Raw genomic sequence first — 27799 nt, forward strand, 5'->3', positions numbered from 1 at the left:
AAGGTATTTTTGTTTCACAAAGAAAATATGTGCTTGACTTGTTTGGAGAAACAGGTTTACTGAGTGTAAAGTAGCTGAGACACCTATAGAGCCTAATCTTAAACTGCAACCTGCCAAGCTTGAAGAAGTAACCAATAGAGACCAGTACCAAAGATTGGTTGGAAGGCTACTTTATCTATCACATACACGTCCTGACATAGCTTTTTCCGTCAGTATGCTAAGCCAATTCATGTACTCATTGGGGCCTGACCACTTTGATGCATTTTATAGAATCCTAAGACATTTAAAGGGAACTCCAGGAAAAGGTCTATTGTTTGAAGACCATAGACATCTACAAATTGCGGTATACACTGATGCAGGTTGGGCTGGGAGTATAACGGATAGAAGATCAACTTTTGGTTATTGTGCCTTTGTTGGTGGAAATTTGGTTACATGGAGAAGCAAAAAACAAAATGTGGTAGCTAGGAGTAGTGTAGAAGCAAAATTTAGAGCAGTTGCTCATGGAATTTGTGAAGTGTTGTGGATTAAAAATTATTGGAAGAATTGAAAGTCACTAATCCACTACCGATGAGACTGTATTGCGATAACCAATTTGCTATAGCCATTGCTTACAATCCAGTGCTTCATGATAGAACTAAATATGTTGAGGTCGACAAGAATTTTATAAAGGAGAAGTTGGACAATGGACTATTTGCTTACCCTATATTTCTACTATTGAACAAGTAGCATATGTACTTACAAAAAGGACTACCAAAGAAGCAATTGTAAAATTTGATCAGCAAGCTGGCTATGGAAGACATCTTCAAACCAGCTTGAGGGGGAGTGTTGGAAATTTCCAAATTTATCCACTCAGCTCTCCTTGATTATAGGAGAAATTTTTGTACTTGCGTAAATATTCTTAGGAGATATTCTAGGATATATTCTTAGCAGATATTCTAGGAGATTTGTAGCAATTGTCATTCTTTCCTTTTGTCATTCTTTCCTTTATTATTCTTTCCTTTTAGATTATCCTTGTAGTCTATAAGACATTCAGATTGTACCTTATTTTAAAAAATAAGAAATACTATTTCAATTCTTCTCCACTTCTAGAGCTTGATATGCATTGTTGGGCCACGAATAACAGCTTAAGTTTTTAGGTAAAGAGGTAATCTAATATGGTTAAAGCCAATGGTTCAAATCGGGGTCAAGTGTTCATGCAAGTGTTCTTGTGGATGTTGATCCTATTGAAGAGGAATGATGGATCTTGTGGATTCTAATCCCATAAATGAGTGGTTGAGTAATGGCTCCTAGTTGGTTACATGACATTGAGTGATGAATATTGGCTTCTGTTCAAGGGCTAGTGGTTGGAACTCACAAGTGTGGGAGAGATTGTTGAGAATTTCACTTTTGAGTTTGTCCCACATCTGACAAATAGAGTGGAGGATAAGTGTTTGATATACATGGACGAGCATAAACTTTGACCCAAAAGCTTAAGCGGTTAGGTCTTGGGCCTAACCATCTATATAAGCAGCCATCCTCCACCTTTTTTCCTAATATGGGACAAACTTACATGTGGGGTTCTCAACAATCTCTCCTCACTTGTGAGTCCAATGATTCCCCCTTGAACGGAAGCCGATCTTCATCGCTCAATGTCATGCAACCAACTAGGAGCCATTACTCAACAACTCATCTATGGGATTAGCATCCATAGGATCCATCGCTCCTCTTTTACAGGATCAAGATCTACAGAAACACATACATGAGCACTTGAGTGCAATTCAAACCATTGGCTCTAATACCATGTTAGATAACTACCTTACCTATAAGCTTAAGCTGTTAGGTTGTGGCCAACAATGTATATCTGGCCCTAACAAAAACGAATCTGCAAGAGGAGAACCCACAAAAGAGATTCACCAACTCCACATATATTTATTATTTATAATTGCTTGTAATATGCCTAAATACCCCCAACACCCTCACGAGTAATATATTAAAATATACTTGTTCTCTCCCTTAAGTTGGATCATATAAACATGCCTAGCTTCTTACTTGAATACTCCACTTGACCTTCTCTCAAGGCTTTGTAAATAACTTATCACCTTGATCTTGTCATAAAATAAGAAATAAAAAACCAATCAGTCATTTTCATGAATGAAATAAGAGTCCAATTCCCCCCCCCCCCTTTTCACGAATCCTGCATTTGAACTGATATGAAGAGCCGCTGATTGTTCCATAATAAAGGCTTGGGCAAATAGACCGAATCCATACTATAATACATTTAACAATCAAATCATCTCACAAGTTGTTTGGCCATTACTTGATATTTTGAAAGTATGGGGTAGAGACCCCATAGTATCTAAAATATCCAAAATAATCCGAACTTAATTAAAATCCCTAAGCTATCTAGATTTCAACAATTAAAAAAAAATCCCTTATTTCCAAAACTTCAAGTAGGATATGATAGCCTAGAATTATCTAGGTTTAATTGTAGGCTAATCATTGGAAAGCTTCACGTCATCTAGACTAATGTTCACATGTGACAACATTGACATTAACACATAGGAGCTCTTGAAGAAGCACCAACTGATCTAGTGAAATCACTTACAAGCATCATAGAAGGTTCCAATGTCGTTTAATAAAGTGACAAGTTCTTTAATAAAGAAACCTATTTCATTTGATCCAAGTACAAGAATGATGGGAGAAGTTTCATTAGATATGGTTAAGGGATATGTTCCGCGCCGGGGGGGGGGGGGGGGAGCATGTGATGAAAGGGAAATCATTTAGGTATTCCTGACAACAGGTACAATAATTGAAGAATTTTCAACAAATTTTGAAGCAAACAATTCTATCAAATTATTTGTTAGGTGCTAATGTGGTTGAAGAATTGAGTCATTAACAAGCATTTTAATCTTTGCAATTGACAACTTATCTTTAAGTTTAGTGCAAGTATCAACAGCTTTGTTTGGTGACATGACTCTATACTTGTGTGTTTTCATTCTTACTCTTCAATTGGTAAGCTTGTGAATTCACAATAGGTCTATACTTTAGTGTGTTCCTTATTTGATGTATGGCAAATATTAGAACTCAAAAATAAAGAAGAATAAGAAGAAGAGACAATAGGTAGCACCAAGTCTCGATTGCAGTACGTAACACCAAGTCTCCATTGCCTTATTGTTGTTCTCCCACAACACACCTAAGTAGGTCACCAAGATTACAATTCACAACCTTAGTCTGACCATCAGCTTGACGAACAAGATAAATGGAAGAATTATTACTTGTTGACCCTTAAAAGGACTTACCTGAATAAACACTTAAAAGGACTCTTATGTGTGGCCCATTCATAGAATTATTATAAGCGAACTCAATAGTAGGTAGCATTAAATCTTGAGGACTTACCTGAATAAACACTTAAAAGGACTCTTATGTGTGGTCCATTCATAGAATTATTATAAGCGAACTCAATAGTAGGTAGAGCTAAATCTTGATTACCCTTTTTTTTCTTCCACAACACACCTAAGTAGGTCACGAAGATTAAAATTCACAACCTTAGTCTGACCATCGTTTGAGGATGGCAAGTGGAAGAAAATAGTGAGTCCTATGCATTTTCCAAAGTGTCTCACAAAACTTGAAAGGACTCTTACATGTGGACCCGTTCATAGAATTATTATTAGCGAAGTCAACAATAGGTAGCACCAAGACTTGATTGCCTTGTTTTTCTCCCACAACACCTACGTAGTTTAGCAAGATTACAATTCACAACCTTAGTTTGACCATTAGTTTGAGGATGGCAAGTGGAAGAAAACAGCAAGTCCCATGCATTTTCCAAAGTGTCTTCCAAAAGTAGTTACAAAACTTGATATCCCTATCAAACACCATGGAGCTTGGCAGCCTATGCAATTTGAGGACCTCCCTAAAGAACAATTTAGTTACATGAGATGCATCAAAAGTCTTATTACATTGAATAAAATGTGCCATCTAGGAGAATCTATCAACAACAATGAATATGGAATCATGTCCCCAGGCAGTTTCGGGGAGTTCAAGAACAAAATCCATGCTTAGGTCCCTCCAAGGTATGTGTGGCAGTGGCGGAGGGATATAAAGGCCAGTGTTAGTCTCTTGGATTTGGCTAACTGACAGTTGTGACATTGTGATACTACCTTGGGAGATATTCCTATTCGAGGAAGGCCAATAAAACCTATCCTCAACTAAGGCAATGGTTTTATCCCTCCCTAGGTGACTAGCTAACCCTCAGGCATGCAATCCCTAAACTAAAAATCTCTAAAAGAACTGGGAATGCATAAATGTAGTACTGATAAATAGGTATCCCTCATGGATAGTGAAATCTACAAAATATCTATGATGGTCCTCATTCATCCTCTTGAAAGATAATCAAAATATTAGGACAAGTGGAGTACTTGTCCTTCAGATGGTTAAACCCAATGACCTCGACTCTCAAGATGTGGAGAATAATTGCTACCCTACTAAGGCCATCGACCACTTTATTCTCAACATTAGAATGATGCTTTAGAACAAAGGTGCACTTGTTGAGATACTCTACCGAACTAGCATGCTTCGCACTCAACTTCTTCTTTGAGCTTAGGTATATGAAAGCAAGGTGGTCGGAAAAGAGTGCAAACACTTAGGGTAATAAGTAGTATCTCATGGAGGCTTCTCATTACAATATAAAAATCTATATCATATGTCCTATATTTCTGTCTAGTATCTAAGTGTTCTTCAATGAAAAATGCTATAGGTGTCTCTCTTGACACAAAACCACACCTAAAGGTATTGTAAAGACATCACAGGCCACCTCAAATACTCTATTAAAGTCCTGATGCCCAAGTACATGTGCTTTAGTTATCTTTTGTTTAACCTCTCTAAAAGCTCTAGCAGCTGAAGGGGTCCAATGAAACTCTCTTTCTTTATACTGGTGCCAAAATGCCCTATAAATAGCCTATAGAAAGTAGCGAGGCCATGAAAACTACATACCTCAGTAATAGTCCTAGGCTCAGGCCACTCTGTAATGGCTCTAACCTTTTCTAGATAAGTGGTTATTCCCTTCGCAGAAATCACAAAACCAAGAAAGAGCACATCAGATTGTAAGAAGCTACACTTGTTGAGGTTAGCAAACAACTTTGCTTTCCTCAAGGTGACAAAGATTTCATGAAGATATATCAAGTGCTCCTCACTATTTATGTTCTAGACTAGTATCATTGAAGTAGACCACTAGGAACTTTCCTATGAATGGCTATAGAACATGTTTCATAACCCTTATAGAAGTGTTGGTGGCATTGGAGAGTCCACAGGGCATGGCCAACCACTCAAATAAAGCATCCTAGGTCTTAAAGCCATTTTCCACTCATCTCTTGGTCTAATTCTAATTTGGTGATAGCAACAGCTCAGGTCAATCTTGGAGTACGAACTAAAGCTTGCTAGCATGTCAAGCATATCCTCAAGTCTAGGGATAGGGAGCTTATACTCGATGATTTTGTTGATGGCACTACTATCCACACACATCCTCCAAGACCCATCCTTTTTAGAGTTAAAAAGAGCTGGTATTGCACGAGGACTAAGGCTATGTCTCACAAAGCCCTTCTCAAGGAGTTCTTCTAGTTGCCTACTCAATTCAGCACACTTTTTAGGGTTTGTCCTATATTGTAGCAAGTTATGTAATTGTGAACCTAGAATGAGATCTATGGGTATGCTGAAAGTCTTGCAAAGGTGGTAGCTTACCGGGTAACTCACTGGACGCTCCGTAATAGGACTTTACTAGCTACTCTCCTACCTCAGGTGGGTACTCACATGAAAACTCTTTGTAGAAATCCCTACAGTTTAGGAATTGTGTGATCTCTATAATTGAGGAATGATTCTTGACTGTCTTATTTTAAGGCATGTACAAAAGGGGTGCAGGTCAATAGGGATTTCTGTGATTCTTGTATGTTCTTTTTTCTAGGATTTTATTTCCTTAACTTAGCTACTAGTTACATGTTATATAGTAGATCATATTGTACAGTTTTTAAAATTAGTATACAAATAGTATTCTTATAGTTTCAACATGGTATCAGAGTTGGTTTTTCCCTAAACCAAGCTAACTATGGGGGACGACTCCATCAACAGTCGAAGTCAACAACCTTAGAGACTCAGACGAGTTGAACCAATGCCATCATTAGTTCGAATGGACTATATGGCTCTTCTGTCCAACTATTGGCAGAAAAAATCAACGGGAAGAATTTCGGAGAATGGGCCCAGACCATGAAACTCGCAGTCGACGGAAAAGGAAAGCTTGGGTATCTTACTGGCGACTCAAAGAAACCTGATTCAACGAATGCTGTGGCACTCTAGCAAGGGAGATCGAAGAATTCCTTGATTACCTCATGGCTTATCAACTCCATGAAGCCAATTATTGGGAAAACATATATGTTCTTGCCCACAGCAAAAGAGGTGTGGGATGCAGTCCGAGAAACCTACTCTGATGAGGAGAATGCTTCCCAAGTCTTTGAAATTAAGACATGCCTATGGCAGATGAAACAAGGCGAGAGGGAGGTGACAGACTATTACATGGAGATGCTGGCACTATGACAAGAATTGGATTTAAGCAGCGAAGAAGAATGGCATTGTACTGAGGATAGTGCGTTGTTCAAGAAGAGATTGGAAAAGGAGAGAGTTTTTGAGTTCCTTGCAGGCCTTAATCGAGATTTAGATGATGTACGAGGGTGGATTCTCAGCCGCAGATCTCTACCATCCACTCGAGAAGTGTTTGTTGAAGTGAGGCGTGAAGAGGCAAGGCGTAAAGTCATGTTGAAGGAAGCTACAGTCATGGTACCAAAGGGCTTAGCATTTGTATCCTTTGGGACCTACACTGGGCCAAATACCAAGCAACCAAAAGGCCGCCTCTGGTGTGAACATTGCCGAAAGCTTGGCCATTCCAAGGATAATTGTTGGGAGATTCATGGCAAGCCAGCTGATTGGAAACCACGGAAAAGCACCAAAACCAGAGGCTATCAAATTTGTTCTGAGACTCAACCTGAGAAGCAACAAGTGGCGAGCAACCATTCTGATAGTGGCAACAGTAGCACCTCTAGCCATGACCAACTACAGAAAATCATGGAGATGCTATTTGCTCTCCAAGCCTCGGGTCCATCACCAAAAAATCCCCGATCTAGTAATTTGGCACACAGAGGTAATTTCTCACAAGCCCTATACACCTTTTGCAACCATACAGCTTGGATTATAGATTCTAGAGCCTTTGACCATATGACAGACTCTTATCGTCTTTTCTTATCATATACCCCATGTGCTGGTAATCTAAGAGTCAAAATTGCTAACGGATCTCTTGCTCCAATTGCCGGCAAAGGGAGTATTCGGATTTCTGACTCGATTACTTTAGAGTCTGTTCTTCATGTTCCAAAATTATCTTGTAATCTTTTGTCTGTCAATCAACTCACTAAACACTCCAATTGTTATGCTAAATTTATTTCATCCCATTGTGTTTTTTAGGACCTGTCATTGCGGACGACAATTGGCAGTGCTAAGGAGTATGAGGGAATCTACTACTTCGAGGAAGCCAAAATGAGTGATCAGTGTCAAAGTGTTATTTGTAATTCTATCTCTATCCCTAAGAATAGTGACCTAATGTTATGACATTCTTGGTTGGATCACCCCAATTTTCAGTACATGTGTCATTTATTTCCTTCGCTATGTTTTAAATAAGATGTGTCTTGATGTTCTATGTGAAGTGTGTGAACTTGCAAAACACCGAAGAACTTCATTCCCAAAATCCAAATACAAACCCACAAAACCTTTCACAATCATTCATAGTGATGTATGGGGACCTTCTTGGATTTCTAATCGCACTCACACAAAATGGTTTGTCACATTCATTGATGATCACACTCGTACTTGTTGGGTCTACTTGTTAAAAGATAAGTATGAAGTACGTTCGGTGTTTATTAACTTTTATGCCATAGTCCAAACACAATTTCACCCCAAGATTCAAATCTTGCATATTGACAATGGCATGGAATATTTCAACCACACCTTGGGTCTCTTCCTTCAAGAAAAAGGGATAATTCATCAAAGCTCATGTGTTGACACCCCTCAACAAAATGGGGTTGCCGAACGCAAAAATAGACAATTTCTTGAGGTAGCACGAGCTTTAATGCTCACTACCCACATGCCTACAATGTTTTGGGGTGATGCTATTCTAACACTCACTTACCTTATCAATATAATGCTCAGTCGTGTTCTGTCCTATGCTACACCCCTTGACACTCTTCTCGAATTTTTCCTTACCTTTCGGCTGGACTCCAATCTCCCACTTCGTTTATTTAGCCGCACTGCCTTTGTGCATGTCCATCCTCACCAGCACACCAAGCTGGATCCTTGAGCCACAAAGTGTGTCTTCCTTGGGTATTCTCCATCCCAAAAAGGTTACAAGTGCTATGACCCTATTTCTCATAGTCTCTTTATTAGTCTTGATGTCACCTTTTTCGAGACCACTCCATTCTATCCCAAGTCTTCTATTCAGTGGGAGAATGTGAGCGAATCTCAGACTCGAAATAATTCCAATGTTGACATGTTTTTCCTAGGCTTTCCTCTCACCAATCTACCATCCTCCTCCACTTCCTTGCCAGGCACAGAAGGAAACTTAAACTCAATGGGAGAGATAGAACAACAGAATAACAAGGAGACACTAGTCTACTAACAAAATCTGAAGCCAAGTGGTAATGAAAAAGTAATACCCGAAGCACCAAGAGAGTCAGAATTGGTGGCAGCTCCGAGTTACCAATAGCCTAACCAAGAACCTCCCAACAACTCGGAACATGTAATAGAACCTACTCCTAATAAATATGATGATATTGATTTGCCCATTGCCCTCTAAAAACATCCTCATTCATGTACCCTTCATCCAATTGAAAAATTTGTGTCCTATAATACCTTGTCTATGGGATACCGTGCCTTTACTTCTAACCTTGACAGGGTCAATCCAAAGAACATTAAGGAGGCACTTGAAATTCAAGAATGGAGAGAGGCTGTAATGGAGGAGATAAAGGCATTGGAAAAGAATGGAACATGGGAGGTTATAAATTTGCCACGAGGAAAGAGACCAGTAGGCTGCAAATGGGTATTCAATATAAAATACTGAGGAGATGGGATAATTGAAAGATACATGGCCCGGTTGGTTGCAAAAGGATTTACTCAGACCTATGGCATCGGTTACATAGAAACATTTGCACTTGTGGCAAACTTGAACACTATTCCAGGGCTCCTATCCCTAGCAGCCAATCTAAACTGGCCACTGATGAGTCCCTAAAATGCACTATTTTAGGCCCTCATTTACCTTTTTTTTTTTTGTCTTCTTTTATTGTGTAAATACTCTTTGTTATCATAGTTCGGAGTTATAAAAGGTTTTTTCATGTTTCAGGAAAAATAGGTTAAAATTGAGGAGTTAAGTAATACGAGAAGCCAAGGGAGTGTTTGGGATACTTAAAGCTCAAGTCAGATGCTTAACCAAGCCCCTAGAGCCTCAAATCATCAAAGGAAAGAAGACTCTGCTTGACTATGTGGTGCAACTAGCAACACAATAGGCGACCAGGTCACAAGCTGGAGACTCCAAGGTTCAGACTGAAAGTGGATTGCTGCAAGGTTCGACCAAGTGTTCAACTTAGTGACCTCAAGGGGTGACCAAGTCGAGAACCTGAAGCCTACTGAGTTATAGATACTGAGAGTCTTGGCCTAATGCTCGACTAGGAAGACGTTGAGGGGCGACTAGGTCGAGTTCCTAAAGCTAAACTGAATTTGAGATCCTGCAAGTCTCGACCAGTAGCTCGACCAGTAGGACCCATTGGCGCGACCAAGTTGAAGATACTGAAGTTCAAATTCCTGATTTCTCGTGAGACTCGACCAAAGTGTGACTAGGGGAAGACAGTGTGCGACTTGATCAATAGCGACGATCTTCTGCGCGAGATTTTATGCTGAACTTTCCTATTCTGAATTTCAAACCTTGTAAACATTATTGGGTATAAAACTAAGTTGTTTATATGCTTAGGGTTCCTCTTTGGCCTCTTTTGGATTAGTGACAGACCTAGAAAACCATTGAGAACCAAGTAGAGTAGATTTACTGCTTTTGATTTAAATTCTTGTTCTAGTTCATACTTGGATTTGTGAAGGCCCGTGACAACCTTCTCATTCCTTGTGTTGCCAAGTAGATTAGGGTTTTTAGTTGTATGCTTGATTGTTAGTGACAGACTATTGAGTTTGCAATTGAAACCATCTTTACATGCTTTCCTTTACTGCTTTCCTTTATTGCTTTCCTTTACATGTTTTCCTTTACTGATTTCATTTCAATACTATGCAAGTTTACATCTTTGAGAATGATGATAACCTAGGGGATAAGATAGCATAGTTAGGGATTCAGTCACCTATACGGATTAGGCTATAGTTCATGTACAGGGTGAGTTCGTGATCATTGAGATAGAGTATACCTTGGTTCCCGATCGTGCTCCGGATGATTGTTGCACCTTCGCTACTCTATGCCTTCAAATGGTTCACTTAGCTGTTAGCCTAAGAAGGATAGTTGACCGGATATAACTTACGCCAAACGACAGTCTAGGCGTGATTTATGATCTTAAATCTGCTTTATAGGAGTAATGATAATATAGAATTTACATGCTTTCAGTAGGTTGTTAGAAAACCCTATCAAAATCTCTCATTTTTACCCTTTTACACGAAGTTATAGTAAACTAGGCTAGAAATGGTAAATAACTGGACTTGAGTCCCTGGGGATCGATACCTGACTTACTCACTATTCTACTGAACTTGGGAGTAGTTAGGTTTATAAATTTTATTTTTGGTAGTTGAAGACCCAAACCTTGGCGAGACAAAGCCTACCAAATTTTGGCGCTGTTGCCGGGGACTAGGTCACGGTTATAAGCCAATTTTCAGTTTAGAGTGTTAGTGCTTTGTTTTCCTTTGTTTTCTTTTATTTTTATTTTTGATTGATACTCTGAAATCTTGAGTGTGTGTTGCATGTGTATATGCTGAGTTTGCGTTCTTTGGATCCCGAGTTAGTTTCCATAGACCTCGAGATTGAGAGATCCAATAGGTCCCTTAGGAAATCCACCTCTAATCCCGAGTTTGCTGAGTTGTCTGAACCTAAAATCATGGCTGGATGTAATCTGGTTCCCGCTATTCAAATCCCGGAACCCCAAGTTCCCCACCAACCTGTGGTGGCGGAGCAACCACTTCAGTCCCTTAGAGACTACTTCACACCCAACACATACATTTTGCCGTCTTGCATCCGGTTCCCCATTGCCGAGGCGGCTCAATTTGAGATTAAGACTTCCGTCATCTTGATGCTTCCCAATTTTTATAGGAATTCAAATGAAAATCAGTACAAGCATCTAGATGAATTCCTTGAAATTTGTTCCACCATCCGAATACATAATTTCGGTGATGATGCCCTCCGCTTAAGGCTTTTCCCGTTCTCTCTAAAGGACAAGGCCAAATATTGGCTCACTTCCTTAGAGCCGAATTCGGTGACGACCAACTAGGTCACCATGCAACATGAGTTCTTGAAAAAGTACTTCCTAACTGGGAAGACTAACCAGCTAAGGAGAGCAATCACTAGTTTCTCATAATTGGATGGGGAACTATTTTTCGAGACATGAGAGCGCTTTTGGGACCTCTTGCGCAAATGCCCAGATCATCAAGTCCCTAGGTGGCAATTGGTTTAGACCTTCTATGAAGGATTAGCTTTTCCCGTTCTTTCTAAAGGACAAGGCCAAATATTGGCTCACTTCCTTAGAGCCGAACTCGGTGACCAACTGGGCTACCATACAACATGAGTTCTTGAAAAAGTACGTCCTAATTGGGAAGACTTAACCAGTTAAGGAGAGCAATCACTAGTTTCTCATAATTGGATGGGGAACTATTTTTCGAGACATGAGAGCGATTTAGGGACCTCTTGCACAAATGCCCACATCACCAAGTCCCTAGGTGGCAATTGGTTCAGACCTTCTATGAAGGATTAGCTGAGCGAGACCGGTCCATGGTAGATGCATCTTGTGGAGATGCTTTCCTCACCAAGCATGAGAATGAGGCTTGGGCTCTCTTTGAGAACCTAGCCGAAAATTCTTAGTAGCATGTTGTTGCTACTTGTAGCCCATCTGAACCCTCCTCTTCCAAATCTAAGGCGGTTTATGAGTTAGCCACCGGTCATGACCTTGCGCCCACACTGCACACCATAGTTGAAAAGCTAGATCAGTTCTTGTCCTTAGGACAACAACTGCAACCTGTGGTGTGTGCTGAGCTATGTGCCATTTGTTCTGATCCTTCACACACATGCTACAATTGCTCCCATGCGCCTCCCCCACTTGAGTTTGTGCAGGAGGAAGTTAAAACTACCCATAATTGGTACAGTAGGCTAGCTAATGAACCATATTCAAACACGTACGATCCTGGGTGGAACAAGCATCCTAATTTCTCTTGGAGGCCATAAGCTCTGGATTTTCAAGCACAAAGACCTTAGGTATCACCCAATGCTCCACCTCCTTGCCCGTATCAAAATTCTCAAAATCCTTCCATTTCTACCCCTAGACCTTTATCTTATTAGCAACCATCTCCTCAGCCCAAATATGTTTCTTTTCAGGAGACGGTGCTGAAAGCCCTCAAGGGCATTGAGGTTGATTGCCAAGTTTATCGGCAGTTACTTCACTCACTCCCAATCGATTGCCAAGTTAGAAGCCACCATGGGGCAACTAGCTACCTCTTTGAGTAGGAGAGATGAGGGTAAATTGCCGAGCCAGCCTCTAGTGAACCCTAAGGGCCAATGTGAGGTTGAATGCAAGCCGGCTGCTGGACCTTCGTTCTACAATGAGCAAGTCTAGGCTGTAACCATTCGTCGGAGTGGTCGGGAGGTAAATAATAGGGTTGGGGAGACGTTAGACCAAGAAAAGGGTAGGGAGAAGACGAGGGAAGAAACCAATGATGAACCATGTGATTCTCCTTCGCCTAATCTGGTAGCTGATACCGAAACACCTACTCTTTCCAAGGATAGAACACTTCCCCATTATGTTCTTGCAGCTCCTTACCCTGCAGCTCTTCATGCACCCTTTAAATCTAAGGAGGAGGCCACCACTGAGTCCATCATGGACACATTTTGACAAGTTAAGGTCAATATTCCTCTCTTAGATGCTATCAAGCAAGTGCTTGCGTATGTCAAGTTCCTTAAGGACTTGTGCACGCAGGAGCGAAAGTCGAGGGTGCATATGAACAAACAAGTTAGGTTGGTCAAGAATGTGAGCTCAATTCTATTAGGTCACCTTCCTCCTAATCTAAAAGATCCTGGAGCTCCAACCATCTCATGTGTTATTGGCGATTACACGATTGATAGGGCTCTTTTAGATTTAGGGGCGAGTGTGAACCTTCTTTCGTATTCGGTCTTTAAGAAATTCAACTTAGGAGAGCGGAAGCCCACCCTGGTCACCTTGAGTTTTGCCGATCGGTCAGTAAAACTAAAAAAGCCTTGAGGTGTGATAGAAGACGTCTTAATCAAGGTCGAGGAGTTCTACTATCCTGTTGACTTCATTTTCTTGGATATGGAACGTTCAGACCCAACCAAGGATCCAATCCTTGTTTTATTAGGACGACCATTCATAGCCACGGCTAACGCCTGCATTCAATGTAGGACTGGGATTATGGACGTGTTCTTCGGCAACATGCAGCTTCGACTGAATGTATTCTACGCTTCCCAACATCCACCCGATGACGTAAAAACTTTGGACGTTGACATGATAGGTGACTGTGTTGAGGAAGCGGCTCCCTCGATTCTATGGAGGGACCCTCCAGAGGATATACTTCAGCTTGAGAACCCCTCTATAACTGGCCTGGAGGACCTGTATGAGCAGATTCTTGCCATTCATTATTTGACCTTTAGTTTAAAGGGACAGCTGTGGGTAAGTGAGACTTGGTTTAATAAGAAAATGATGGAAGAAACCTCTCTTTTCGAACCAGGGTGAGTTTGATATGCGCTTTCATCGCGTCTGGCTAAAGATAGTAAACTTAGCGCTTCTGGGAGGCAATTTGAATAATTCTCTTCTTCTTTTTAGGTCCTTAGGTTGTATAGTGTAGTGCAGTTGCGTCTGGCTGAAGACGGTAAACTTATCCCTTCCGAGAGGCAATTCGGGTATTTTTCTTCTCCTCTTGAGTCCTTAGGGTATACATAGTAGTGTAAATAGGGTTTATAGTCATTAGGATAGGTTTTAGGTAGTTTGGGGTGCGACTAGGGCACAACTAGAACGCACAGGTGCGACCTCGTCAATGTCCTAAAAGTATTTTGAGCTACTAAAGTATCGAGAAGTTCGACCAGGGGCGCGACCATCACTTCTTTGGTGCGACCTGGTCGAGTCTTTGAACTTGTCTAAATTACCAAGAGGTTCGACCATGTGCGCGACCTCGACCATATGCGTGACCAGCACTGAGCTGAGTGTGACCTAGTTGGGAGTCAGTGTTCCTGTTTACGCAAGGGATGCGACCAGCATTAGAGCTGGTGCGACTTGGTCAGGAATGTTTAAAGTCACGTTTAAAACCCTTTTCCCGCAAAACTCGAAGCCATTGTCTCTCACCTACTTCGCACTTCCTTCGTCGCACCCTCCTTCGACCTAGTCGCCTGAGTTTCCTGCATCTCTTCCGCGCCTCCGGAGTCTGGCACCTTCCGGCAACTCATCCTAGCTCCAATGAGCCCCACTTTGCACAAATTTACAGTTCGGAGCTTTAGGGTTTCGACAATTTCTCTTCTCTCCATCCCTTTTCATCTCCATTTGTTATTCCTTGAAGATGCCTCCCCGCTTAGTGTCTCGGGCTACTTTGCAGCAAACCCACTCACCACGATCTGCTGCCAAGCGGTAGAGGGTCTAGAACCAGACAAGGGGCGCATCTTCCTCCAGGGGGCTAGTTGCTTTATGTGCACCGGATTTGATTTCGCAAGAGATGGGGGCACCAAGAGTGACCCTTGAAGATGTGCAGTTGCCCCTGGTGTGTTTGGATGTGCCACCCACTCCAAAGCAGATCCCGAATGTTGCCCCAGGGCTTCCGGGGGTCATGTTTCCCTAGCCGTTGCCATTTCGTATGTTCAGGCCAACTATGCCATTTGATGCTGCCATGAGACCTCCAGTAGACATGCCTGACCAGCTGGTGCCACTTTGAATCCTTCGGCCGCGCAAGCCACCTTCCCCTCTTACTCCTAACCTGCGTCGTAGTCTGGAAGAAATGGCATGGGTCCGCGATGCTGCTTGAGCAGAGGAACTCTTGTCTTTCTCTGATTTGGATTCAGATTCAAATTAGGACTAGCTCTTGGGATTCATTGATTTGCTCTTTGCATATGTATTGTGCTTAGGCACACTTTTGTTGTTTCTTTTCTTTTAGTTGTATTTCTTTTTTTCTGTACCACCATGTTTTTGGAACAGTTGTACATGTGCTTTGACAGTCTATATACATTGTACTGCCGTTGTTATCAATGAATACTACATGGTGCTTTTGACTTGTCTTTTGAGCTTCAGTGTATTATCGCGTGCATGCTATTTTTGGATTTTATGGATATTATGCATACTTACGCAGGCACACTGATTGATTTAATAGCACCAATTAGTGTTTCCTTCCTTTTCTCTCCAAGTTTTTTTTTTTCCACACTTTAGTAAGGACACTGAAGTTTTAAGTTGGGGGTAGGGGGTAGGAAAACACTACACGGCACTTGTTGGGCACAATAATGACACTTTTTCAAAAAAAATTCAGTAAACATTACTTGTTTCATGCCATGCTAACACTTTTTCATACCTTTTACATACTTCTATATCACCTACTTGTTACATGAGTAGGCTTGTTATTTATATGACTTTGTTATGCTCCCTAGCGAAGTAGTGAGTTACTTGTGTGCGGAGTTTCACATACTATAGCCAATATATTACTCTTTCATGCTATGAGGGTTTACTAATGGTTCATTCGTTTTAATATTGTTGTGGAAGTTCTTGTATTCACATGGTACTTCACAAGGCTAGGATGCACATTCACATGATTTGTAGCACTTAGGGTTTCTTGAGAGCACTAAGAGAACAATTGTGGCGACTATGACACCTTGTGAGGTACTGTTGGGCCTTTTGTTTATTTCTTGTGTTTTGACGTCAAACTCTGAGTTTACGGAACTCAACTTTACTTTTCTAGGTTTTCTTAGCCTGCTAGTCTCGGTTCTTGCATTTCCTAACCTAGAGGTGATGTGTAGTGGAGAGATATAAACCTAAGTCTTGTAGCCTACTCAAGATGTGAAAATTGAGCCACCCCTAGAGATAGACCTATTTCATGAACTCTTTTTCGAGCTTAATTTCCCATCGGTGGTATGAAGATGACATAAAAGTTGTGAAAATTGTCCTAGCTGATCATGAAAGAAAAATGCATAAAAGAATGAGCAGAAGATGAAAAGAAATGAAAAACATATAGAATACTTGCTCCAAAAATAAAAGGGTCAAGCTAGGGACACAACACACATGATTCTACAGGTATGAAGCTTCTTCAGTTGTCCGATACTTATGATGTATTCACGCCTGGTTTATGAATAGGTCAATTTAGGGTGGTCTTGGTTAGATGTGGCGAGTAGGTGAGAAGGTGTTAGGGTGAAGGAATCGACACCTCATTGATAGGTTGGATTTCATTCTTTTGAGACTAGCTCACTCTATGCTTAGCGTTAGTTTTTCAAAATATCTGGGATGTTTGATCATGACATTCTTTCTCACATATGAGAGTGAACCTATCTTTTTGAGTGATTTTGAGAGGATGCCAATGAGGTTGAGTCAAGACAACCGTTCTGTAGGTGTCCAAGGGTAACCTGAGTGTAACGAATCTTGCACTTTACACATGCCTTGTGATGTGTGGCCTATCTATGCTTGAATTTACATGATGATATTAACTCTGAATTGCAATTGCTGGTTGATTCTCTGTGAGTTATGCCTTTCATGATGGCTGTACACTGTTGAGACTTGCATAAGTAATTTGTTGCGGAGTTGTGTGTATAATGAAGTTATGTATGGAGGAGTTTGCATGTAATTAGGTTATATACCTGTATATGAAATGACATAATTGTGTTGCATATTACCTTATTTCATGTTCAGTGATATCGGTGTTTGTGGGTACCGCCCTAGAAACCCTCACGAGACTACAACTCATCCATTAGAATCAACCTAGGGGTTTAAAGTCTTGTTGCATACAGTAAATGCAATTGTGTTTCCCACGAAAGAGGAGGTAGATAAGATTTTCTTAGTTTGCTTAATTTTTGCTTTGCTCGAGGACTAGCAAAGTGTAAGTTGGGGGTTGTGACAAGTCCCTAAAACCTTTGTTTTGTCTTCTTTTATTGTGTAAATACCCTTTGTTATCATAGTTCGGAGTTATGTAAGGTTTGTTCGTGTTTCAGGAAAAATAGGTTAAAACCGAGGAGTCAAGTAATACGAGAATCCAAGGGAGTATTTGGGATATTTAAAGTTCAAATCAGATGCTCAACCAAGCCCCTAGAGCCTCAACTCATCAAAAGAAAGAAGACTTTGCTCGACCATGTGGTGCGACCAGCAACACAAGGGGCGACCAGGTCACAAGCTACAGACTCCAAGCTTCAAACTAAAAGTGGGTTGTTGCAAGGTTCGACCAAGTGACCTCCAAGGGGCGACCAAGTCGAGAACCTGAAGCCTTCTGAGTCAGAGATACTAAGAGTCTCGACCTAGTGCGACCAGGAAGATCTTGAGGGGCGACTAGGTTGAGTTCTTGAAGCTGAACTGAAGTTGAGATCCTACAAGTTTGACTAGCAGCTTGACTAGCAGGACCCATTGGCGCGACCAAGTCGAAGATACTGAAGTTCAAATTCCTGATTTCCTGCAAGACTCGACCAAGGCGCGACTAGGGGAAGATAAGGTGCGACTTGGTCGACAGCGACAATCTTCTGCGCGAGATTTTATGCTGAACTTTCCTATTTTGAATTTCAAACCTTGTAAACCCTATTGGGTATAAAACTAAGTTCCGTCTATGTGCTTAGGGTTCCACTTTGGCCTCTTTTGGGTTAGTGATAGACTAGAAAGCCATTGTGGACCAAGTAGAGTAGATTTATTGCTATTGATTTAAATTCTTGTACTGGTTCATACTTGGATTCGTGAAGGCCTGTGACAACCTTCTCATTCCTTGTGTTGCCAAGTAGATTAGGGTTTTTAGTTGTATGCTTGATTGTTAGTGACAGACTATTGAGTTTGCAATTGAAACCATCTTTACATGTTTTTCTTTACTATTTTCCTTTACATGTTTTCCTTTACTGCTTTTATTTCAATACCATGCAAGTTTACATCTTTGAGAATGATGATAACCTAGGGGATTGGATAGCCTAGTTAGCGATTCAGTCACCTATACGGATTAGGCTACGGTTCATGTACGGGGTGAATTCGTGATCTTTGAGATAGAGTATACCCTAGTTCCCAATCGTGCTCCAGACGATTGGTGCACCTTCACTACTCTATGCCCTTGAATGATTCACTTAGCTCTTAGCCTAAGACAGAGTTGACCGGACATAACTTGCGCCAAACGACAGTCTAGGCGTGATTCATGATCTTAGATCTGTTTTATAGGAGTAATGATAATATAAAATTTACATGCTTTTAGTAGGTTGTTAGAAATCCCCATCAAAATCTCTCCTTTTTACCTTTTTACACAAAGTTATAGTAAACTGGGCTGGAAATGGTAAATAACTGCACTTGAGTCCCTGAGGATCGACACCCAACTTACTCACTGTTCTATTGAACTTGGGAGTAGTTAGGTTTATAAATTTTATTTTTGATTGAGGACCCAATCCTCGGCGAGACAAAGTCTACCAGCCACTTCAACAACTCGACATAAAAAATGCATTCCTAAATGGTGAGTTGGAAGAAGAATTGCACATTACATTACCCCTTGGATTTAGTAAAAAGGGCGAGGGAAACTAAGTTTGTAAACTAAGAAAGTCCTTATATGGACTCAAACAATCTCCTAGGGCATGGTTTGATAGATTTACAATGGTGATAAAAGGAGAGAGATACTGCCAAGGACAGTCTGACCATACTATGTTTTTTGAACTAAAAAATTGGGAAGAAGACTATTCTAATTGTGTATGTCAATGACATTATCCTCACTGGAGATGACATTAAGGAAATGGGAAGATTGAGGAATGTTCTAGCCACAGAATTCGAAGTGAAGGATTTGGGGCAAATGCGATACTTTCTAGGGATGGAGGTAGTTAGATCAAAGAAGGGAATTAGTGTTTGACAACAAGAATACACCCTTGATCTCCTAACCGAAACAAGCATGCTAGGTTGCAAACTAAGCAACACACCTATTGAAGCTGGAAAAAGAACAGAAGATGTTAGGAAGCCAGTAGATAGGGAGAAATATCAAAGATTAGTCGGAAAACTAATCTACGTGTCACATACCAGGCTAGACATAGCTTTCGAAGTGTAGCAAGTCAGCATATGCAATCTCCAAAAGAAGCACACCAGGAAGCAGTCTTTAGGATCCTAAGATATCTAAAGGGATCTCTAGGGAAAGGCTTATTGTTCAAGCGAAGTTAACAAAAGGAAGTGGCAATATTCACTGATGCTGATTGGGTTGGCTCTACAGAGGATAGAAGATCCACGACTGGATATTGCACCTTTGTATGGGGAAATCTGGTCACTTGGAGAAGCAAGAAACAAAATGTTGTAGCAAAGAGCAGTGCAGAGGCTGAATTCAGAGTTGTTGCTCAGGGAATATGTGAAGGATTATGGCTGCGAAGGCTATTGGAAGAACTACATGCTGAGTTAGAGTTACCTATCAAGCTGTACTGTGATAATAAGGCAGCTATCAGTATCTCTCTCAACCCTGTCTAGCATTATAGAACCAAACATGTGGAAGTTGACAGACACTTCATTAAAGAAAAGGTGGAAGAAGGATCTATTTGCTTGACATATGTCCCTACTAAGGAGCATATTGCAGACACATTCACCAAGGGACTACCTCGGCAACTCTTTGAGGATTTCATTGGCAAGTTGGATATGATCAACATCTATGATCCAACTTGAGGGAGAGTGTAGAAATCCCTACATTTTAGAAGTCATGCGTGATCTCTATAATTAAGGAATGATTCTTGATTGTCTTATTTTAGGCATGTACAGAAGGGGTGCTGGTCAATAGGGATTTCCGTGATTCTTGTATATTCCTTTATTCTAGGATTTTATTTCCTATAGTAGCTGCTGGTTACATGTTATATAGTATAGCATATTGTACAGTTTTTAAATTAATATACGAAATAGTATTCTTACAGTTTCAACACTCTCCATCCTCATAAGGGACTTCTCAAGTGATGACTATTAAAATGCACCCTTTTTCTAAGCTTTGTTGCTCAAAAGCCCTATGGTCAAGCAAGTGAATGCGTCTTTGAAGTTGGACTTGAAGGGCTATCTTTTTCCTTAGCTTAGGATCCTTGGGAGTGGCCTTGGTAGAGGTCAAGATGATATTCTTATCTTTGTGCCTCAAAAAATATGTGTTTTCCCTACCATGATTGGTTACATAATGATTAAAAAACCATAGCTTCCTTGAAGGACGTGGGCCACATCCATTGGGAGTACATAACAATAGACCTTATCCTTATAATCTCCCATTTGGATGGCTACAAGACACCTTGCGGCAATTGGTAGATTTGTCATGTTTATCCAATTCACGTTAAAAGGATAAGGGTGTGGCTCTCCCTTTAGGTTCAATTTTTCTAGAGTAGCCTTTAAGATCACATTCATGCTACTACCCCCATCAATAACAAACTTACATGCCCCATCTCCAGAACAAATGAAAGTGTGGAAAATAGTGGTCCGCTTCCACTTTTCACTATCCATGGTAGTGGATAAGACATACCTAACCACACTAACATGGCAGTTATCCTCCTCAAAATCATCAAAATGCTCACCCTTATCTCCCAAATACTCAACAACATCAATGATCTGATCCTCACAATCAGGTAGATCATCAGTTTTGTGCTCTAAAGCTGCTCGTTGGGGACAATGGGCAGCAATATGACCTCTAGCACAGCACCGATGACATTGTACAAATGAGTTACTAGCCTGAGGAATAGTAGGTCCACTAGAGCGAACAACATAATATGGCTTTATTTGTTTTGCAGAATTCTCAGTGGTAGACCGAGGGATGGAGACCTAGACTAAAAGGAAAGCATTTGGAATGATGAGATTCACTTAACTAAGAAGAAGAACAAAGTGAGTTCTTGAGGTACTTTTTCGATGGCAAGAGCTTTCTAATAAGCTGCCTCTAAAGCTTCCGGTGAGAACAATTCAGCCTCTCACCTAAAATCTTCCTTAAGACTATTCACAAACCTAGTGATAGTGTGAGGTGTGACCTCAGCAATATCTTTCCTAAGCACCAACTCCTTAATTGATCAATATAGATTGGGTACAGTAGTCGTCTATCTATGGTTCAAAAGCTCTTAGAACAACTGGCTCTTAAAGGAAGGAGGGACTTTTCTTTCAATTGTAGACTTGTCGCTTCCCATTGGGTAATAGGAGGTTCACCTAATGGTTCCTGGGTTTGCACAGTTTGATAATACTTCTTTACTGGTCCTACAAGTTTCATCTTCGCAAAATAAATTTTATGTTCACCCCGTATACGGTACTAGTCAAAGAAATCTTCCATTGCCGCTGCCCAGTCTAAAATGGAGCTTTGGTGTAATTTGTAATTTCCCATCATAGGTACACGCATCTACCTTGACCCTTTTTGAAGCATCTCCATTGTCCTCACAATTTTTCCTAGGGGAATGTGGAGCATGCCTAGGGTTAGGTTGATACCCTATATCATTGAACTTCTCAAAGTTACCTTCTTCAACCCTAGACTTTGGATTGACCTGAAGCTAAAGGGGCTGAGCTGGTCTACCAGTCTGTTTTGGAGCTTGATTCATATTGTTAATAGCTAAAGGAACTCTTAGAATAGGAAGAATACCCTGGGCTGACCCTATTGAATATGTTGATTCATTAGGTTACCTAAATGATTTCTGTCTCATCTACAACAGGGCATTTACCTAACAACTTCACGACTTGGGGAAATTGTTGTGCAAGGTGCTCAACTTTTGGGTCCATTAACTCTTGAAGAGTTCTAATAGGACTTACAAGGACTGGGTATCATTTTGTGCGAGTTCAGTTATTCAATGTCTTTGTTGGTAATCATTGGTAATGCAATATGGTGCAATGATATGATGAGGAAGACTAAACTTGACTACAAGTGATATGAGTCCTAAAATTACTATAGTGCATGCACATGAAGCTATCAAGCATAATGCATATGAATTGACATGGTCTCACATGACATGGCAACAAGGAATGAACTAGGTATGGGTATGAATGAGGATCCAAACAGTGAATAAACTAGGGGAATTTACAAGACGGAGTATATTTTTTTTTTCTTTAAATGGTAATAAGACACTTGGAATTATGCAGTTCCCTAATTATGTAAATGTTAGTCAAGAACATTGTGAGAATTTGGTTACATCACCAAAGATTGTGAGGACAAATTGACTTGACCATCAAATTCTCAAGGTAAGTCGAGCAATTCCTCAACTCCCTATTCTCACATCCCTGAGAAACAACCTTTGTACAGTAGCTGATCTCAATCTGAGTGCTGGCAGGCTTTCAAACTCAGAAATTTGCTCTGACAGTCCTAGATTAAACTGAAATAATCCTTAAAAATGTGAACCATGCTTGATAATTTAATTTTCACTCAGAAAGCTTCAAAATATTAAGAGAAAATCCATATTCTCGCAGCTGGAAGTAATATCTTGTGAGTCTGGGCAATACAGGAGAAGTTTAGCCACTTCCTCATGTACATGACCGGTGCGTGGGGTGCATGAGCTGGCGAGCTGGGCAAAGCTGAGCTCATGGCAGATCTAGGGCTGGCGAGCCAATTGGTTGTGGCGGTCTGTCAAAATTACTCTGTCAAGACTGGAGTTTTAGAGGGTTGGCTGTTGGATAACCTTGTGGTGGCACATGTGGTCACACCCGTTGTTGAGTGGAGGTAAAATTGCTAGGGAGGGGTTTCCGTGGTGTCTGTCTATGAAGGTGAAGGAGGTGTTGTGAATTTCTGTCTTGAAATTATGGTGGGTTTTGAAATCAAGGGCACAACTAATTCTCTGGAAATTTGCATATGAACAATCTTTCAATTGCCTGCAATTGGAAGGGCTGCATGGTGATTGTGGTTTGATCTAAATACTGATTTGATGCAGGAAAAATATTGGAACTTGAAAATAGAGAGAGAATTGAGAGAATTAGGGAGGGCAACAACAGTGCTGGAGAAGCCCAACTAAACACAACTACAAAATATTAAAGGAAGTCACTAAATGATAGAAAGAGATCCTATTACAAACACTATTTCCTAAACCTTCTTAAACCTATGCCTAAAGTATGTGTGCCGAATGGTCTGCCTATAGGATGTCAATGGTCCTCCATCATCATTCTTACCCTTTGGTATGGGAAAAAAAAAATCATTGCCTTCATTCTTGCATCAATTCTTAATTCTGTGTCCTTCACTCTTATCCTTACGAACCCATCCTATACTGTTTTTTTCTATTGCAAGAAGAAAAATGTAGGCCATTTTGACCCATTTGGTTCTCAAGTAACTAAGTCTTAGCAAGTTGACATAGTGAATTATTATGATTGGTATGGATTTTCTGACCAATCCATCCACTCTGCTAAATCAAGCTAAATCAACATTAGCTGGCAAAAGAATATTGGCTAAAGATTGACGGGGATAAAGTATTTTGGAGAACCACGTATTACTAGTTGGTCTTTAACGAAATCCTGTCTTGAAGGAGAAGCATATCCCTTTTTATTGGAGACAATTAGTAGACAAACTTAAAACAATTGACTTCTAGCATTATCAGGTTTTTTTGCAAAGTTTAATGATATCATTTTTAAGGCACAAACACACAATTTGGATGTTAGTGCAGAAGTTGTCACTGTGATCTAGAAAAAGGGTTAAAACAAGAAATTAAGAATTAAATTCTTGGACAAAACACAGAGACTCCTCACTTTACCTGTGGTTTATCACATGGCTTTGGAATCCAAGAGATTCCTTTGATTTTTCAATGAAAATAATATTTCCTTCTGAGACTTTCATTAGCCAAGAGGAACTTTTATATTCTTTCTACTTGTAGAGAACACCTCATTCTCCTCTGTTTTGAATTTCATTTACTTATTTTCTTCTTTAATGAAAGAAAAAAACTGATGTAATATGGAATGTTACATGAAAATGTAATGTACACAACAGCTAATGTGATTCAAATAGGAGAGATGCGTTCAGGTTTGAACTTAAGCCCTCTCTGGCTTTTGTTTAGTACTGAGCAAGTTTTGACCCTGCTATCCCCCAATATTTTCTTGCTATTTAGATGATTTTCTTAATTTTCTCATGGATAAAAGGAACCAATGAAAACATGGGAATAAATTTGTTTGATTGTCGCACACCATGTTCTAACATCCCAGTGATCAAGAAAGAATCAGCTGCTGTCATTTTATGTGTTATTATATTCATGGCATGGAAGTGCAGAAATATGCCTCTTGTCGATGACTGAGCTAAATAATGCTTAACAATTAGATGGGCTGTCAATGTATTTACATGGCTTTGGCTTTTGTAACCTATTACATGGCTTTAAAGATTGTGGCACACCATGTTCCAACATCCAAGTGATCAAGAAATTGTTGTAGCTAGAGTCAGGAGACATAGCTGGAGCCTGAGTTGGAAACGTGGTTTGCATTTATCTCCATTTATCTTGATAAAAGTAACTTTCCATTTTTAATTTATTGTATTAAATTTGTAATTGATTCCAAAGCCCTATAAATAGAGAGCTGTGGAGTTAAGAGATGTATAAGAGAGGTACAGAGAGGAGAGAGAAGAAAGAGAGGAGGAAGAGAGTGAGAGGAAGAAGAGAGTTGTATTTTTTTGGTGGTTTTAGTGAATTTGTGGTGTGCTCTGTGGACGTAGGTCGATATTGACCGAACCACGTTAAATTTATGGTGTCATATTTTTCTGGTTGCTTACAGGCTCCTAACAAGTGGTATCAGAGCCTGGTTGGAGCAGAAAGCCAGATCAGAGTCGTGGACCAAAAACAGAGCTCTATTTAGTGGCTCGAAACTGAGTTTTGAGGCCACCATCACCTCACCGAGACGAAGCCTACCATGCAAGCCGGTGTTCGAAAGGATCTCAAACCAAGCTACACATGCCCTCACGTGCATTGTCAGAGCAGGATGCCTCGCCACGGGCCGATCACACGCTGGTGGCCTGCTACTCACCCGCCACACCCGCGTCGACGCATCTTCCTCGCCCGGTCCGCCTCAACTCTACCCGGAAACCCGACTTCGACTCGGAGGTCCGAACCGGCGACTCACTCAGACCAAATCAACCCGAGACCTAGATCCGATTCGCCGCCTTAGAACCTGGCCACGTCAGTGGCGCTGAGTCAGCCACCACATCAATAGGTGAACCCCTAATGCCACGTCAGCAGGTGGACCCCACTACCATGTCAGCGTGCCACGTCAACATAGTTGACTAGTTTGATCAGGTTTGATCTTAACTTTGAATGAGTTTTTCAGAGTTATTTTACGTTCGTTTTTCGAACAACTTGAACCATTTCAAAGGTTTTCGACCGTTTCGGATCCAACCGTGCTATCCATTTGAGCTAATTCCATCTTTAGGTCAGTGAATCGAGATGTCGAACGAAAAGAACTCAAAAATCGAAATGTTCAATGACAACAATTTTGTTTTCTGGAAGATGCAGATAAGAAAATTATTTGTTTGGGAAGGAATTGCACTTACCATTGAAGGGTAAGCCAGCATCTATGAACGAGGACGAGTGGGAGTTGGTTGATCATAAAGCTCTTGGAGCCATTAGAATGACGCTGTCAAAGTCTGTAGCATTCAATATCAAACATATATCATCCACCAAGTTTCTGATGGATGTGCTCTCTAATATGTATGAGTAGCATTCAGCTGCAAACAAGGTACATCTCATGAAAAGACTATTTACTATGAGCATGTCTGCAGGTGAAATTTTCAGCAGGCATTTGAATAATTTCAACGAATTGTCGGATCAACTCGCCTTAGTCAGGATAACATTTGGTAATGAGATTCGTGCCCTATTAATTCTCAGTCAGTTGCCCAAAAGTTGGAATGGTGTTGTTACTGCCATCAGTAGCTCCGCAGGAAAATCAAAGCTTATATATGATGAGGTCGTTAGCATGATTTTGACGAAGGAAATCAGAATGCAGTCAAACCATTGACTCCACTTCGAGTTCAGCCTTGAACATGGAAAGTAGAGGCAGAGGAAACAGGTATGGACGATCAGACAACCGCGGCAGATCTAAGCCCAAGCGATCTAAATTCAGAAATCTCAGAGGTTCTCAGGACACAGGTTCCCGGAGCACAAAAATTATTGAGTGTTGGAACTGTGGAAAAATTGGTCATTACAAGAACCAGTGTAGAAAGAAAAAAGAATACGAGACGAGGGCAAAGACAAAAGCGAATGTTGCTTCAGAAAATGATGATTTGTTGATCTGTTCTTTCGAGAGCAAAAATGAGTCTTGAGTGTTAGACTCTGGAGCTTCATTCCATGCCACTTGCAGTAGAAATTGCTTAGAGGAGTATACATCAGGTGATTTCGGTAAAGTATATTTGGACAATGATCAACCTTGCGACATTGCCAGTAAGGGGACAGTGAAGATCAAAATGAATGGGTCAGTATGAAAACTAAGAGATGTCAGGTATATTCTAGACCCGAGGAAGAATTTGATCTCAGTCGGTCAATTGGCAAACGAAGGATATAACACCTTTCATTGGTGATGAATGGAAGATTTCGAAGGGTGCATTGACAATTGCTCGAGGTAAGAAAAGTGGTACTCTTTATGTAACTCTTGATGCATGCGTGTCTATTATAGTTGCTACAAGAAATGATGATAGCAACTTATGGCATCAACGACTTGGACACCTGAGTGAGAAGGGACTCAGGGTGATGCATTCAAAGGGTAAGTTGAGCGATTTACAGTCGGTGAAGATTGACACATGTGAGGATTGCATATTTGGGAAATAGAAGAGAGTCAGTTTCCAGACAAACATCAATACCCCAAAGAAGGAGAGACTTGAGCTAGTCCATTCAAATGTATGGGAACCAACAACTGTTTCATCCACAGGTGGAAAGTATTATTTCGTCACATTTATCGATGATCATTCACGGAAGGTATGGGTTTACTTCCTGAAGTATAAATCTAATGTTTTTGATGCTTTTAAAATTTGGAAAGCGATGGTAGAAAACGAAACTGGTTTGAAAATCAAAAAGCTGAGAACAGATAACGGTGGTGAGTATGTTGACACCGAGTTCAAGAAATTTTGCTATGAGCATGGTATTAAGATGGAAAGAATTGTGCCAGGTACGCCTTAACACAACGGCGTAGCCAAGTAGATGAATAGAACGTTGACAGAAAAAGCCAGAAGCATGCGTATGCAGTCAGGCTTGCCAAAGATGTTTTGAGCAGAAGCAGTCAACACAGCAGCTTATTTGATTAACAAGAGTCCATCAATACCATTGGACTATAATCTACCTGAAGAAGTTTGGGGTAACAAAGAGGTAAGACTTTCACATTTGAAAGTTTTTGGTTGTGTTGCATATGTACATATCAATGATCATGTCAGGAATAAGCTAGATCCGAAATCCCGGAAAGGCACTTTCATCGATTATGGTGGAGATGAATAT

The 27799-nt window shown here is 40.6% G+C and overlaps 1 protein-coding gene and 1 non-coding gene across 7 annotated transcripts in view; one reads left to right on the plus strand and one right to left on the minus strand.

The window, feature by feature from the left end:
• The window catches only part of LOC131166097 (homogentisate phytyltransferase 1, chloroplastic), an 86522-nt gene that overhangs the window by 54245 nt on the left and 4478 nt on the right, over positions 1-27799 (plus strand). The gene's annotated exons all lie outside the window — the stretch shown is intronic.
• LOC131167230 (small nucleolar RNA R71) lies at positions 11865-11970 on the minus strand. The gene has a single exon (XR_009140082.1). It is a non-coding gene; the product is annotated as a small nucleolar RNA R71 (small nucleolar RNA).

The sequence above is a fragment of the Malania oleifera genome, chromosome 10, assembly GCF_029873635.1.
Source record: "Malania oleifera isolate guangnan ecotype guangnan chromosome 10, ASM2987363v1, whole genome shotgun sequence".
NCBI classification, from domain to species: Eukaryota; Viridiplantae; Streptophyta; class Magnoliopsida; order Santalales; family Ximeniaceae; genus Malania; species Malania oleifera.